A 17135-nucleotide genomic window follows, 5' to 3' on the forward strand; every position below is an offset into this window, starting at 1 on the left:
GATGGGCTCGTCCTGTCCACATGCTGTGTCCTTCTCCCAGGTATTTGCGGGGACGGTGTGACAGAAGGTTCCGTCTTCACTCCACCCGGAGAGCTGAGCCCCGGCACCTCAGCCTCGTCCACAGTGTCTTCAGGCAGCCCACTGACCTGGGCGGCACCTCGGCCCCCTCCCTGCTCCTTCCGGTGGTCCCGCATAACTTGTGACCTGAAAACCTGAAATTAAAATAACTCCTCCATCCTGTTGGGCCCTGCTGCTCAGCGCAGCCTCATTATTCGGGCTTATTAACTGAGGACCCAGCGCTGGACCGCATGCCTCTGAAGTCGCGGAGGGGGGCGGATGAGAAATGCTAATGCCGGCGATTAGAACTGGGGCCGGGCTGGTGCGTGCAGGCTCCGTGCAGAATCGCGGTGCAGTTCGGGGCTGGGTTTTGGGTTTCGGGTGTGGAGATGATTAAGTTGACTGGAGGGTGAGGAACAGACCTCCTCTTGCCAAGAGCAGGGGTGGAGAGTTTCCTACCGATCTGAACACTCTGTGCCTGGCAGGAGTCCGTGGTGTTTTAAGCACATCAGCATTTTACCCTAACTGTTCCCTTATACACATGGGGAAACTGAGGCTCAGAGGGGCAGTGGCTTGCCTACCATCCCTACCCCATAACCCGGGCTGTCAGTTTCTTGAGGACGGGGACTTCCTCTTCTTCATATCTTTGTCCCCACTGCCTAACTCTTGGCTCGCTGAGTTTCTATGACTCATGTCACTCTTCTGCTTTACCCCCCAGAGCCCCAGCAGATCTCCGTGGCTTCTTGCTCATGTCACATATTCCCCTGCCACCCCACTGCTCCTCCCTGGCCTCCCTGCCTCCAGTGGTACAACCTCTGGCCCATCTTGCATCCCTGACCTGTACTGTACACAGTCTCTGTCTGCCTCCCCACCGGCCTCCCCAGCCTCGACCCCCCGCTGCATCTCAGCCCGTCCCTGTGGCCCTGTCATCTCCTATTCTCCTGGACATCCCTCCATGTCCCCACCTGTGAAATGCTGCCCCAGCGTCTCCATCACTTTCCCCTTGGGGCCCCACCAAGTTCCATGTGCCAGCCCCGTCTGAGCCGCTCGGAGGTCTTGGGGAAGGCAGGACACCACCGTGGGTCAGGGTCTGGCCTGAGGGTCGGCTTGCTGTAGGGGTCCACGTGCACCCAGCCCAGAGCCACCGTGGGGTCGGGGAAGCCCCCCATCTCTGCAGGCTCAGGTGCTTCCCATGCTGATCGGAGATGTGGGATCAGACGTCAAGCCCCTTCCGCAGTCAGTGAGGCCAGCGTGCATTTTATCTACGTGAACGGCTCCTAGAGATTCCCTCTGACCTGTTCCTGAGCCCGTTCGCAGGGCGCGGGTTCCTTCCTGGAGACGGCGCCTTGCTTTTTCGGTCCTCACTGATGTAACCGCAAACATCGATTCCAGTCCAAACGCAACTGCGAAGCCTCCAAAATGGGGGGTCCTGCACCCCAGCTGCCCCCCTCTTCCTTGCTCTCTGGGGGTTGGAGCTGCAGTCCTTGCCCTGTCTTAGACATACAGCTTTCTCCTTTGAAATATAATTTACATACATTGAAATTCAGATCTTAATGGTACCGTGTGACGAGTTTTGACAGTGGTGTGCACCCGAGTAACTCACACCCCCATCACGTTCCAGAACATTCCCAGTATCTTGGAAAGTTCCCTCGTGCACCTGCCCGCGGGGTCCCCCCCTCCCCCCCGGATGGCCCCTCTTCTGATTGCTCTCACCCAATGCATCTGCCCATTCCCAAGCATCGTACCTGTCCGGGCGGCCCTCCTGTCTTGCTGCGTTTGCTCAGCACTGCTGTTGAAACCCCTCCACACTCCAGGTGTACCTGCCGTTGAGTCCCGGGCGTGGCTGTATGACAGCCCATGGCATGGATCCGCCACCACCAGTGGCTTTGCCCACTCACCAGTTGATGGACATGTGAGTTGGTCCCATGTTCCGGCAATTATGAATAAAGCTGCTCCGAACATTTGTGTGCACGTCGCTCTGAGGACACGTTTTCATTTCTCGTGTCCGTACTTAGGGGTGAAATTGCCAGCACCGAGGGCACAGGTGTGTTTAATTTTGTAGGAAATCACCCAACTCTTCCCCAGGGGGTTGCCCCATCTCCCACTCCCCGGCTGCTGGGGCAGACTCGGCTGACCCTCTGGCCCCCGTGCGTCAGTGCCTCGGTCCTTGGCAGCCTTGCCCCTCTGTGCACCTGTGCTCTGACCGGGCGCCCACCCCACGTGTGGATGTTCCCCTCGCTGCACATCCTTCCTCCCTGGAACTTGGTCTTTCAAGGTTCCCTTGTTTCCACCACTTGTCTCTAGTCCCATGGGAAAGCATGGTTTTTGTTCTGAGTGTGTCTTCTTGTTACCATGGAGCACAAGCTCGTTCATCCTTCTGCTTCCGTGTTAGAAGTGGACGTCCACAGCTATCGTCTTGAACTTGAACTATCCCAATGAACAGCTCTAGCCAGTAGAAGTCTAATGGGAGCCACATGTGCGATCTCAAATCTTCTAGAAGCCTAATAACCAGGATATCCAAAACAGTATCATTTTGACACGTTAACTAATTTTTTCAAAATACCAGTGAGATGTTTTACCTTTTTCATATGAGCCTTTGAAATCCCACGTGTATCTTAGACTGACAGCGAATGTCAGGTGACACGGGCCACATTTCACGTGCTCGCCAGCAACAGGCGGCTGGTGGGCCAGCACTCAGAGGTGGCTTTGGAGCTGTGGAGACTGGAGTCCAGATCCCAGCTCTGCCTCTGCCTCACTGTGTGAGTTGAACAAGCCGCTCTGCCTCTGTGTGCCTTGGTTTCCTCATCTGTGAAATGGGGTTCATCTCTTGAAAGTGGTGGGCCAGTTGTGCTGGCGGAGCTTCTCCCTGACGTTGCTCTTCTCTTGGGGCTTACTTCTTGGCAGGGTGTCTCAGGGACCTGGGGTGGAAGGGCTGTGGGGCGAGAAGGGACTGTCCAAGTATTGAGAAGTGGGGTGCCATGGCCTGGAGCATGGTTGGCACAGCAGAGGCCTCTGCAGGGAGCAGCCTCGAGCTAGGTTAGCGGCTAGCACCTTCCCTGTCCCCAAAGCCCGGCAACTCCCCTGACCCCGACCAGGACTCTCCCGGGAGGAGCCTTCCAGGACACTTGCGGTGGGGGTGACGCAGCAGGCCACCACTGTCCCAGCGGAGACTTTGGCCTGTGCGTCCCAGCAGTGAAGACGGCAGCATCCTTCTTCACTCCTGAGAGGTGTCCTTCCCTGTATTTGGCCTATAAGGATTTGTCCCCCTCCCTTAGTACGTTTAACTCAAAATCTAAAACTTATTTTCAACACGTTATTCATTTCCAGCCAGAAGTGCTGTTTCTTCTAAAAGTCCCGCAGCAGAGAGGACAGCAGAGGGTACCGCTCCCGAGGGCAGCGGGCCATGGTCACACCATCGCCCCGCACAGCGCCGCATGTCACTGGGGCCAGCTCAGGGCATCCTTGACGGGGGAGATGGGGCAGGGCCACACCTTCTAGACCTGAGCATCTTATGTTCCTGGTCTCACTGATCTTTCACCGCCCCCTGAAGCCGATATCAGCACCCCTGTTTGTAGAGCAGATGAGGCTCGGGGTGGTGGGGTGGCCTCCCCCAAGTCACAGCTGCCTGAGGCCGTCTTGTTCTGCCTGTCGTGGTAGCTCCCATTTTTTCAGGGATCCCAGGCTCTGGGCATGTGTCGCATGCTTCTCTTTGGACTGTCCAAGCAGACCAGCGTGGACCAGTTAAGTGTCCCAGTTTTACAAACGAGAAAACTTGAGGCCGAGGGAGTTTGCGTGAGTTGTGCAGGGGCTGCGGCCCGTCAGTGGCAGGGCTGGGATTTGAGTCCAGGGCTCTGGGCTGCTTTCCTGCAGCTCCTGGCGAGGCACCCGGGAGCGTGGGGGGCGGGGAGGGGGGCGGGGGCAGGAGTGACATCTGGATCAGTCACCACGACTCCTTGGAACCATCCCTGGCAGCTTACGCGTGTGGACATTGCGTTGGCGTGGCATTTTGGGAAGCTCTGCTTTTAACTTGACGAAGAGTAGATGTGCTGTGTCGAGTGCGTGTTTAACCAGGCATCGAGATGTCCGAGGCCCCAGGAGTTTGCCCAAGTGGAACGGGCACTGCCCTCATTTCCATAGCATGAGGCTGAGTGGCTCCCGGGCTGTGTTCTCCCGAGGCGAGGATGACAGCCCGGGGTGGCAGCGTGAGCCAGCCCAGCGGTGATGCTCTGGGGCCCCAAGTGTGGGCAGGGGACGACCTGCAGACCCTGAGCAAGAACCCACGATCCCCACAGCCCTGACATGAGGACAGCTGCTCTTCCCTTGTTGGAGCTGCCGTCCTTGGAAAGGACTCTGATTGGTCTGCTGGGTCACGTGCCCGCCCTCTAGACCAATGATACTGCCCAGACAATCCTGGGCTGTGATTGGCCAGGTTGAGTCATGTGTCCCAGCCAACCACCCACCCAGTGAGTTCCTGGGGGGCCGGGTGCTCTTCCTTCTGCAGCGTGGGCTGTCGGCAGCGTCGCTCACTGTTGTTGAGTGAGAGTGAAAAAGGGCTGATGGCCTGGCATGGGAACCAGGAAGGGCGGGGGGCACAGCGTGTGAGCGCATGTGCGCGTGCGCCAACACTTGTGCGTGCAAAGGCGTCGAAGCATGAAGAGTGTCCCCGAGTCTGCTGGCCCGATCTACTACTGTCCTCCCATCCCCATACTTCTCGTGGAGTGGGCTGGGGGTTGGCACTAGGACGCCACCATCCTTGGGGACACTGGCGGAGCCTGGCCAGGGTGAATCCAGGAGGGGCGTTCGTTTCAGAGGAAAGGCCCCGAAAAGTCTGCTCAACCATTCACCCAGGGGGGAAGGGAGGAGCCACATGAGAAAGCTCGTTGACAAGAATTCCTCTGGTGCGGCGTCGAGTTCTGGGGCCTCAGTTTTGTCCTCTGTAAAACGGGCGTCGTCGGTGCCTCACAGAGCGGTGGAAGGATTGGCTGAGACAGTGCATAGAAGACCCCAGGCTAGGCGCTGGTGGGTGGGTGGGTGAGCAGTAACCCTGCCTCTCACAGCCTTGGACTGGGGCAGGAGTCAGGCTGCCCTGTAAAGACTGGACGCATTTGCTGTTGGTTCCCTTCTCTTGATCTTGCAGGGCTGTCAGAATTATTTCTTCCAGGGCTCAGTTTCCCTACTTGTAAAACGGGAAGTGTAGCGAGATTCTATGAGATCATATCCGTTGACCATTAGCCTGGCAGCTTAAGACACTCAGAAACTATGGTTCCTGTTCTCTCTTTTTTTAAAGATTTTATTTATTTATTTTGAGAGACACCGCGCGTGCACAAGCAGGGGGAGGGGCAGAGGGAGAGGGAGAGGGAGAGAATCTTAAGCAGGCTCCACACTCAGTCTGGAGCCCCATGCGGGACTCGATCTCACAACCCTGAGATCATGATGCTTGTGCTCCCCAGGAAAGCACTTTGGACGGAACGATACCCGGAAGGAATGGTGTCAGAGCCTAGGCCCCAGTTGAGCTTGCTGAGAGGAGGGACAGCCATGCTGAGTCTCCCTCTGCGTGGCCCTGTGCCTGGGGCCCCCTGACAATCCCACCCCTGCCCCCTAAGCCGATGGGTCATCCCGGGGAGGTGGGGAGGCAGAGGGGGTTTCTGGGTGGGCTGCAGCCGGCCTTCCTCCTGCGTGCTCCCCCTTCCCTGCGGCAAGGCACTCCCCAGACGTGACCGGGGAGAGCTCGCTCAGCGCACAGTGGATCCGGCATCCAGAATCCTGTCCGGGAAAGAGTGAGGATCACGTGGGGGATTTCTTTCCTGCCAGATGAGTGTGCTGGCCCAGGGCCGGCCTTGCGACGGAGCTGCAGGGGCCGTAGACACCTGGCACGTGGAATGCCCTGTGGCCAGGCTCTCACCGCTCCCCCCGCACATCCTGCCCGAGGCCAGGCTCATCAATATCAAGTTCAGAAGATACTGTCTACTGCTCTGCCTGACCATCTCCCCTAGGCGCTGGTGACCCCATCCTAGAGATGGGGAAACTGAGTCAGGAGGTGAGGCAATGGTCTCGGGTCACTCTGAGGTGGAGGCGGCACTGGGATTCTTTGCATTCGGCACGAGAGACCCTGGGACTCCTCCCCTCCTGCCACACGGGGCCACGTGCTAGAATCCCCACCATGGCCATCACCCCCCACATCCTGAAGTGCAGCCACCAAGTGCCACAGTCCCCCTCTGCCCTGCTCCGGACAGGCTGGTGCTGAGACGCACCTCTGAGGGGGAAGGGAGTTTGGCTTGTGCCAGGCACTGTGTTCCTCTGTCTTCCCCAGTCCCCCTGCGTGTCTGAGATGGCCGTGCTGAACCCGTGGGGGACGCTGAGCCCCTCTCTCTGTGTGTCCCCTCACCCACCACAGCCTGCTCTCATCCTGCAGGACAGGGTCAGGAGGAAGAGAGGGAGGGGTAGGAACAGGGTGGGGAGGGGACTGTGAACTTGAAGCCTGAGGACCAGGGTCCACCCCCGGTCCCCTCCCAACCATCTCTCACTGGTTGCCGCCTGGGGCAGGTCACTTCACGCCCTATGGTTTCATCGTCCACACATCCGTCTGGGTCCTGATACTCCTGTCCCAGAATTGTGCGGACCGGCTAGACCGAGAGGTGCTGTATCAACCTCAGACCACACCCCCACACCCTTCCCTGTGGGGAAGGCATGGTCCTGCTTTGAGCCCCTGGGTTGCTGGAAGTTTCTGATCCGGTCTGTGGTGGTTACTTGGGTGTAGACATTGGTCGTCATCCGTGGAGTTCCATGCTGAGCTCTGCACCATTCATCGCGGGAAGTAGGCCGTGTCTCTGTTTTACACATTGCGGCCCCTTTGGGAAGCCGAGAGTGGCTGGGTCACTGCCCAGGGGAGGCTCACCCCAGGAGAGGCGGAGGAGCGCTTCCCAGGGCTCCGTGCAGTTGCGCGTCCCCTAAATGACATTGCGGGGCGTCGGAGGTGGCAGGACGAGGAGGCTGAGGCCAGCGGGAGTGCGCGTCCGCCAATCTCAAGCGGAAATGAGATTTCCTGACCGACTGCTTTCCCGAGGTCTGCAGGCTGGTGGGGAGAGCACGCCCCCTTGGAAGCACCCCCATCGGGTGCGTTCCGCAGTCACTGTGGTTTGGTGGAGGACGCACGTGGTGGTGGTGGCCTCCAGATCCGGGGGCCCAGGTAGCTGCTCCCAGGCCTCCTGCCAAGGAGCAGACACAAATGCTCCACGTCCCAGATAGCAGGGGCCTGAGGCCAGGGGGACAGGTGGTCTGTGGGGACCAAGGCCCGGGGAAGGGCAGGCACCAACCATGCCATGTTTCCCTCTGGCCTGGGGCCCTGTGCCCCTCTCCTGGCGGCCTTGGAGACAAACCCTCCCTTCCCTCCTGTGTGTTCTGCGTCAGGGTCCAGGGAACTGATGAGAGGAAGGAAAAGTAGCCGTGGGCTCTTCCCCCTGGGGTGGGAGGCTCCAGCCGCTGTCCCTGGGTCCTCTGGACCACAGGCCCCACCAGGCCCTCTCCAGGGCTTCAAGGCCACATCTTCACTGAGGCCGGGCTCCTCCCTGAAGGGACCCCTGCAGTGGGGGTGGGGTGGGGTGGGCAGCCTGCTCTCGGGCCTTCTAGCCAGGGGCTACAATCCCGGCAGCCCCCTCTGGGAAGAGGGCCTCCTGGCGGGTCCCGCAGCGGGTCCTGGGCCGGGGTCCTGGCCGGCTTCAGCCCTTCTGCATCCAGTGCTCTCAGAAATGGCCCTTCTTTCCCAGTTTTGTGGATATGATGCAGCTGCTTTAGCTGGCCCCACAGACACCCCCAGCCGCAGCGCAGGCGCGGCTTCAAGAGGCTGCCGGCTGTGGGGAAGTTTCCAGCACGCCCCCACCCCCGCTCCCACCCCCACCCCCACCTGTGGTTGCAGGGACTCGGGGCGGCTTTTTTTGGCTTCCCCTCGAGATCGCAGCCCCCAATCCTCAGTCCGCGATGCCATTTAGAGTGTATACTTCCTGCTAAATAGCATAAAATTACACCCTTTCAAGTTAATGAAACCACTTTGCAACACGGGCTGCTGAGAGGGGTTTTAAATGTCAGCACCGAGTAGCCGCTTGTGTTTTCTGGGGCTTTCCGATTAAGAACGGCCTCCCCTGGAAGGACCTCTGCATTGGTTAAGTGGCCCTGGGCAGCCTGCCTCGGCTGGCCGGCTCAGTCAGGGTCACCGGGACCCAGCTGGGTGGGAGCCGCCTGTGCGGGCCGTACAGTTTCCCCCGCTGAGCACTCAGTAAATGGGTTTGCTCGGAGGTCCATTTCATGCAGCATCGCCAGGTCTGAGCTTCAGAAAATGCCTCCCTGTAGGGTTTGGAGAAGCTGGTTTCGGAAGAGCGTTATTGTTGTAAAGACCCAGCGTTACAGGCTCCTGAGAGCCCCCTTGGGCGTAGCTCCTGTCTTCCGGGAGCTGCTATGCACTGGGGCTGGACCACCTCCCAGACCCCGGGAGAGAGCAGGAGGCCCAGGGCAGGGTCGGCAGGTGGGGGAGCCCCCGGCAAGAGCCTCACAACACAGCTGGTCCTGGGGGGAGAGCTACACAGGCCTCTGCACTGCTGGAGGCTGCTCAGGAGCTCTGCCCGTTCCCGGAAGCGGCCAGCCAGCCAGCGATAAGTTGGGTCAGAAGAGATGAGCACCCACCTATGGCCTCCTGTCTGCCCCTGGGCTCTGCCATGGCTTATGGTCCACGCCTTACTGCCTGGCCTCAGCTCTGGCCTCCACAGAGGCCTGCTTCCGGCCCTGGCTACACCATCCAGGAGCCTGCAATGGCTGATGGCTCCCCATCGCCCACAGGGGCTGGCCAGGCTCCTGGATATGGCATTCAAGGCCCTGGCTGGCCCTCCACTCCTCCTTCACTACCCACCTTTGGCTTTGTGGTCCAGCCCCCAGTGCTTACAGCCCCTCGATGCCCCCAGTGCCCTTGCCCCTCCCACCACCCACCTGTCCCTCCTAATTACCATGCACTTACCTGGCCGCCCACTTGAACGTTCTGGTCCATCCTTCAAGGCCCAGCTCAGACACCACCTCCTCCAGGAAGGCTTCCCACTTCTCCTCTGTACAGAGCCCTCTCTGCCTCCTTTCATGCTTATTTTTTAATTACGGATACGCAAAGGGACTATAGGAGATCTCCATATGGTCTCTGCCCAAATGAATTAAACAGGCATTTTGTCACATTTGCTCTGACCATCTTGTGAAGAGGTAAAAACATACAGAAGAAGTAGGCGTCCTCCCCACTCCCTCCCTCCATCCCTCCCCTCCCCTCCCCTCCCCAGGGGCAACCACAATCATAAATCAGTTTTGCGTGTTTACTATACATCAGCAAACCATAGTCGTGTGGTGCTTGCTAGACGTGAATGATATCAGGTGGCATGTAGCCCTGTGGGTGTCACCCGGGGCGTGTCCCCAAGCTTTGTGGTGACACATGTACATCTGGCTTATCCCTCTGGCTGCTGGGAGCCAGAGAATGTTCTCCATCGTAAGGATGTTATAGCTGACCTGTCCCCTGCCGATGGATAGTCCGTTTTCCCCAAGGCAGGTGCTGTCCTGCAGCCACTCACATCTGTGTCTCTGGCACGTGGGCACATGTGGCCCTGGGGTGTGTGTCCGGAAGGGGAATTGCAGACCTGGGCAAGCGTGTCTTTGCTTCATCAGGCAGCCCCATTGCCATTGTCTGCACGCCGGCCTCCGCCCACCCCCACCTTGTCCCCAGGCTGCATTGGTCCTTGACGCACATTTGTGAATGGAGGAGCCGTGGGAATGATTCATGCCTCCTATTCTCCCCTCTGGTCCTTTGAGCAGGGAGGGCAGTTCCTGCTCCCCCTGCTTCAGACAGGAGGTGAGAGAGGGTCGCTTGTCAGGACCCAGGCACCCGTGGCTCTGGGGTGGGTGGCCCGGTCACAGGTGTGGACACAGACGACGTGGTCTGGGAGGAGCAACGACTCCCGGGACAGGGCAGCAAAAACAGGTACACATATCCCCGGGTTTTCACACGAACCCCAAGTGGTCCCGTGTGGATGAGCTTGGGGTCAGCGGGAGCCGGCTTGGGGGCACCAGGCTGGGTGGGTGGTTGTGGCCGGGCCGAGCGGAAGCACGCCAGCTGCACGCGGGGCTACCCGAGTCCTTGCCCGCGCGGTAAAGGCGGCAGGTGGATTTCATCGGTGAGTAATAAACTGGTTTCACACGACAGTAAAAGTGGTGGTTCTGTTACGTTAATATTTACTGGCAGTTACTGACGTTGGAGCTTCGTTGTTACGTTTGCCCCACATCACGGCCTTTCTCTGAAGATGGGAAGAAAATCACAACCGTGCAGCTTGCGTGGAGGGACGGGAGGCCCGGGGCGGCTGCCCCACTCTGTCACCCAGCTAGGGGGAGGTGGGAACCACGTGGGGTGCGGGAAGCAGGAGCCCCAGCTCTGGTCAGCTCAGCACTTTCCCAGCGGCTGGAGAGGCCTGGGAAGCAGGAAGGTGTCCTTCCCTGCTGTCCTTGAAGCTGTGTTCGGCACTCCGGACCGGCAGAGAATGTTCCAGACCCGTGTCCCCTCCTGGACAGCACCCTCCCAGACGAGGTGAGCAGAGGTCACCGGGGACGTGCCGGGATACAGGCAGGCGGGGCATCTCCTGCCCCTGGGTCCACAGTGCTGGCCAGAGCCCAGCCACCATGGGGCAGAGGGCTGCGGGGAGAGCCCCATACAGACCCCGGCCCTGCCGTTCCCTGACCCGGGGGCCCAGTGAACCACAGCCCCACTGGGCCTGTTCCCTCCTTTGGAGCACATAGGGTCAAATAAGGAGAGGGACAGTCATGCACTCTAGAAACACTTGTCTCCATGTGATGTAGCCTTTTTCTACGAGGCCACTGCTCCTCTGATGAATTCTGAGGTCCTTAAGGGTCAGCCTGTGACCCGGCCTTGTTTCGGTCCCCTTCACAGGGTCACCCTCCATTCTGGTCACTGACTACACCATGGGCACACAACCCCGCCACCCGGCCCGTACTCATTCTGGCTGTCCCTCCTCCTCCCTGTCCACCCTGTCCCTGAAGAGGCCTGGGGGCGGGGCTCACTGTGACCCCGTGCCCACCCCCCTGCACCATTCCTGTGTCAAGGGAGAGGAAGGAGGAGGGGTCTGGAGACCGAGTTCCACTGACTTGCTGCTTGGCCTGGGGGCCATGGTGTGCGTGGGGGACGCAGACGGCCACTGAGGCCCTGCGAGCTGGTGGCACTGAATTCTGCTGGCCGTGGCTGCTGGTCTCCCTCCCTGCTGTCCGCATGCCAGGCACCTGCCGGTGGGCTGTGCAGACAGCACAGGCAGACACCTGTCCGTGGATGGTGCCCGGATGTGGTAGAAAGTGGGACGGCCGCTCTTCCCCTTGTTGAGCACTCGGGGCTGCCCTGCGCGGTCAGATGGGCTGGAGCCAGGCAGGGCAGGGCCTGGCTCGAGGTGCTGCATGGGAGATGCCCTCTCCTGTCTTGGAGGTGGACCAGCCCCCCACGGCTGGGTTTCTTTCTGCTTCGGGAACACGATTATGTGGCCTGGACGGGGCCGCCTCAAAAATCCCCTTGGTCCCACCGAGAGGGCAGCTCTGTGAGGTCTGGAGTCGTTCTGGGCACAGGAACTGGAACCAGGGCCCGGAGGTCGTGGAGCAGGTTTGCCTGTGTGTGGACAGTGGGCTTGGGTCTGCCACCCGTGGCGGTGCTGGGTGGCCGGCCCACCACGGTCGTGGGACTCTGGGTGGCCATGTTTGCAGGTGTGAAGGAAGAACCCCTGTCCCTCGGCAGCTTCCTGAGGTCCAGCTTCCTGGGCACCACTGGCAGGGTCCCCGGGTTGGACCGTGGAGGCCTGAGACCCTCCTTGTTTGATGACAGACATCACACACCTTCACCAAGCTCCTGCTCAGGCCAGGACCTGGGCTGGACTCTGGAAGCTGCCATCCCACAGGGAAGCAGAGAGGTGCAAGCCGGTTCTGATCCATCAGGTCAGGGGCTGGGATGGGAGCAGCCGTTGTGAGGCTGGGCCCACCACCCAGTTCCCAGGGCCAAGCAGCTTGCCGGCCAGCTACCCAGTGGGTGCTGGGAAGTTTGCTGAACGAATGAGGGAGTGAAGGGGGTCACCGTGGGGATGGGCATCGAGGCTGCCCAGAGATCCAGGGAGGCCACGGCAGGGAGGGTCTTGGCCACCGCTGCAGGACCAGCCACAAGCCGGGATGAAAGCACCTTCACCCCACAGGGGTGCAGCCCCATGGCTCACCCCAGCCTGGGGTTCCACGGAAGCCCAGCCGGTAGACTGGCTTCGCTGTCTGTCCTGTGACACAGAAGGAAACACCGTTGATGGGCGCACAGGCAGGAAGCCCGAGACTCGGTAGTACTGGTTTCCTTTTCTACTGTCTCACGCCGCTGGGCTCCGGGGTTTTCTCCTCTGCTGGAGAATGGAGCCAAGTACGTACATCCCGTCTCGGAGTCGGGATGCGGATGTGGCTTCCCCAGGTTTGCCCAACAAGAAACGGGCCACTCCAGGATTAGTACCTGGACAGGCTGATGCTTAAGTCCTGTCCCTCCCCCGTTCTGGGCGGTGGCTGGGTTGGACCCTCCCAGCCACCGCCCAGCGCTCAGCATGCGGACCCCACGGTGACCGCTCCCTCTGCCCCTCACGTGCCCTGTGCAGCGGGATCTCTTCCTGTTGCAGACGAGGAGACTGGGCGCTGAGAGCCAGGGGGCCACGTGCCGCTGGTGTCGGAGCCGGTCTGCCCCCAGCACGCGGACGCGCAGCTGTGACACCTGACACCTGTCTCGCCGTGTCGGAGCTTCTCCGAGGCTGCCCTGGGGACGCTGCCGATGCGGGAAAAATTTGAAGTTATCTTTGACTTTTATGGCCTTTTTTTTCCCTATTAAGATGCTTAGAGCTGTAAGTGTAGTCGTAAGGAACTCATTTATCTTGACGAAAGTGTGACTGTAAACTACGTGGTACTCGTGAAGGAGCCACGAGATGATCGTTTCTGCTGGTATCGATAAATTCTGACGCGGAGCAGAAAGGTCAGCCCCTGCCAGATAAAATGTCTTTTCAGCTTGTTAATTAAAGCTTTATAAGGACGTGGAAGAACGCAGTCTGGGGGCAGACCTCAGAGAGAAGCAAGTAGGTGGGGCTTGGAGGGAGCCCCCAAAGCCTGCCTCGTGCAGGCAGGGAGCCGATGGTGCCTGCAGGTGATCAGGTGCTCTGGGACGAAACCCACCGTTCCCGGAAGCGGGAGGTGGAGGGACCCGGCTTAGCAGCCCAGTTGGTACCAGACTCCTCCTAAAAGCCCGGGACTTCAGGCTTTGACCTGGGAGCCGTCCCGTCTTCAGGGCTCCTCCCGATGCCCTGGCACAGAGGGACCCCGACACACTGTAGCACGGCTGGGCGTCCCGAGCTTGCCCCAGGCAGCGTTACGCATGCCGCCGCTGGGCTGGGTTGGAGTCAGGTGGTATTTTCACTGACGCAGTCAGCAGGTGAACGCCGTTGGTTCTGTGGGCGGCCCGCAGGCGTCCAGTATCTGCCCCATGGCACATTGTGTCTCTTTCTTGGTAACGGAGTGTGGAGAATGCGGTCAGCGAACTTCCCCCTGTCCTTCCCTCCCCACCCCCACCCACCCCGACCTCGGGGCCTCTGCCTCCAGCAGCTTCCATCCACCCGAGTCTCTCCGGGTCCCTCCCTTTCCCCTCCCTGATGGTAAGTTCTAAGGCACATGGACAGAAGTCCGCCAGCGCAGGAGAGTGAGCCAAGTGCCAACCAGGAACGAAGGCTTCGAGCCCACAAAGCACATGGACAGAGAGCCAAAAAAGTGCCCAGAACAGAGACCCATGCACCAAAGTGGACACCCAGAGAAACGAACGGCTGGTGCACAGGAACACCCCCAAAGTAGACCCGCACGGCAGCCTTCACACCTGTATGCACAGAGGGCTCAAAGACGGACGCCCACGCAGGCGGCGCTCGCCCCTCATCTCTCAGGCTGGCGGCATCGGGAGGGCTTGTATGGGGGCATCGAAGCCAGCAGGGAATTCCCAGGGAAAGTGGGTTGGCGCCTGTTCTCTGGCTCCTAGTGGTGTTGGGCATGTATTTGCCAAGCGGTTCTGCAGCCTGGGATCTTCTGGCCGGCCCCCATCTACGCAGGAATCCCTGCTCCCAGGGGACCGCATAGCTTTGCTCCTCGGTGACAGCAAGCAGCCACGTGGGTCTCTGGTGCAGAGCCTGCGAGAGGGACGGGCCAGCTTCCTCTCAGCCTGTGGTCCCCAGGTTGGCAGAATCCCCTGGAAGCTTGTTCATCAGATGGGGCCCTGTGCCTGCCTCCACCTGCTCATGCCTGGGCCGGCACTGGGGTCCGACGGTGGGCAGACTGCCTGCAGACCTGGGCCGGGGGCAGCAGAACCTTCTACACTCATCCCCATGTGTAATGTGGAGCAGAATCTTCTAAAATGTGGGCATCGGGCAGCGCTCAGGATGTTCTTCTCGCACTGCTCCCCGAGCTGCGCTGGCGAGACGGAAGACGGCATGATGGATTAAGAGCCTTCCTTACGAAGGACCACGTCTGTGTTTAATGCTCCCTGCTTTGCACAGAAAGCTCTGTTCGGCCAAATGTCCACAGTGGATTTCCAGTTAAGGCGGGGGGGGGGGGGGTGGCTCCACACAGAGAGGCAGGCAGCTGGCTTGAAGGACCCGAACCCACATGGGGCAGGTGGCAAATTCGGAGGCCCGAGGAGCAGCTCTGTGGTTCGTGGACCCTCTGCTGTGTCCTCCGGGGACAGACGAAACGAGCACCAGAATCAAGATGGTGAACACATCCTTCCACCTGAAAAGTTCCCAGTGTCTTTCGTCATCCCTTCCTCCCATCCCCCCATCTCTGCATAACCTCTGACCTGTTTCCTGGTCCTGAGGATTAGTTTGCTGTTTCTGGAATCGTATAGAGATGGCATCATACAGGGGCGCCTGGGTGGCTCAGTCGTTAAGCTTCTGCCTTCGGCTCAGGGCGTGATCCCAGCGTTCTGGGATCGAGCCCCGCATCAGGCTCCCTGCTCCACTGGGAGCCTGCTTCTTCCTCTCCCACTCCCCCTGATTGTGTTCCTTCTCTCGCTGGCTGTCTCCCTCTGTCAAATAAATAAATAAAATCTTAAAAAAAAAAAAAAGAGAGAGAGAGAGAGAGATGGCATCATACAGTATGTCCTCCTTTCGTTCAGCCAGATCGTTCCGAGGTTCAACCCTGTGGTTTGCGCGTTATCAGCGGCTCCTTCCTTTTGATCGCTGAGCGTTACTCCACCGGGTGCAGACAGCCCTGCTGTTCGGCCGTGGGCCTGCTCCCGCGCTGGGCCGCTGTGGGCAGAGCTGTCGCCGGTGTTCCTGGGCGAGTCTGCTACAGCAGAGCGCCCACAGACGTTCACTGCTCTCAGTTCCGGAGGCTGGCAAGTCCGGATCTTGGCCCCGTGTGCGTGGGCCAGGGTCCTTTTCTGGCTGGCCAGCTTCTCACCGCGTCCTCACTTGGGGTCAGGGGCTCACGGTCCCTCTGGAGCTTTTTTTTACAAGACACTAAACCCATTCCGTTCATAAGACTCCACCCTCCTGAGGTGCCTGGGGGGCTCCGTTGGTTAAACGTCTGCCTTCAGCTCAGGTCATGATCGCAGGGTCCTGGGATTGAGTCCCGCATCGGGCTCCCTGCTCTGTGGGAAGTCTGCTTCCCCTCTCCCTCTGCTGCTCCCCCTGCTTCTCTCGCTCACACGCTCTCTCTCTCTCAAATAAATAAGTAAAATCTTAAAAAAAATAAAAGACTCCACCCTCCTGACTTACGCACCTCCGAACACCCCCACACGGAGAGCCTGGATTCCAACATGTCACTGTAGGGAGACACGAACATGGAGAGCAGAGCAGGTGGCTTCTTGTCCTGGAGAGAGAGAGGAAGCAGGCCCCCATGACCTGTCACCTGTTAGGGCTCCTTGTCCACACCCCGTCATCCCGGGCCTTTGAGTTTCAACACAGGAATTTGGGAGGGGACATAAACATTCAGTCCCCAGCAGTAAATGTATGTTAACTTTTTGAGAAACGGCCAAGGTGTTTTGCAGCGTTCTTGCACGATTTTATGTTCCCCGGGGCAGTGGGTGAGCTGGTCTACATGGTCACCGACTCTGGGTTTGGTCGTCTTCCCAAATGCAGCCGTCGAGTCGGCGGCCACCAATACCTGGCTGTGGTTAATTTGCATTTGCCTAATAACTAATGCTGTTTAGCATGTTTTCATGTGTTTCTTTGCCATTTGTGGATCTGCTTTAGTGAAGTATCTTCAAATCTTGTGTTCAGTTTTTTAATTGGATTGTTCTCCGATGATTGTGTTTTTGGGGGTTTTTTGTTTTGTTTTAATTTATTCATTTGAGAGAGAGAGGGAAAGAGGGAGCACAAGCTGGGGGGAGAAGCAGAGGAGAGGGAGAAGCAGGCGCTGTTCTGTGCTGAGCAGCAGGGAGCTCTGTGTGGGGCTCGATCCAAGGACCCCGGGACCATGACCTGAGCCGAAGGCAGACACTTCACTGACTGAGCCCCCCAGGCACCCCACCGATGACGGCGTTTTGAGAATTCTTCTGTGTAATCTGGATGCCGGTCTTTTTTTTTTTTTTTTTTTTAAGATTTTATTTATTTGACAGAGAGAGAGAGACAGCCAGCGAGAGCGGGAACACAAGCAGGGGGAGTGGGAGAGGAAGAAGCAGGCTCCTAGCAGAGGAGCCTGATGTGGGGCTCGATCCCACAACGCCGGGATCACGCCCTGAGCCAAAGGCAGACGATTAACGACTGAGCCACCCAGGCGCCCCTGGATGCCGGTCTTTTATCGGATGGGTGACTTGCAAGTGTGTGTTTCCAGTCTGAGGCTTTCCATTCTGTTCACACTTAAGTTTCAGGAGCTTTTAAATTCTTTTATAGTCCAGTTTGTTCATTTGTTCTTCTTTGGATCGGGTTTTGGTGTTCTGTCTAAGGCTCTTTGCCTCACCTAGGGTCCCACAGATTTTCGCCTGTGGCTTTTCTCTAGTGTTCTAGTTTTAGGCTCTACCT

The 17135-nt window shown here is 59.0% G+C and overlaps 1 protein-coding gene across 3 annotated transcripts in view; it reads left to right on the top strand.

Annotated features, from left to right (window-relative positions):
- Positions 1-17135, top strand: part of PHF21B (PHD finger protein 21B) — a 90631-nt gene that overhangs the window by 50756 nt on the left and 22740 nt on the right. The gene's annotated exons all lie outside the window — the stretch shown is intronic.

This window comes from Ursus americanus, chromosome 17, assembly GCF_024610735.1.
Source record: "Ursus americanus isolate L20-20 chromosome 17, mUrsAme1.1.p, whole genome shotgun sequence".
Classification (NCBI taxonomy): domain Eukaryota; kingdom Metazoa; phylum Chordata; class Mammalia; order Carnivora; family Ursidae; genus Ursus; species Ursus americanus.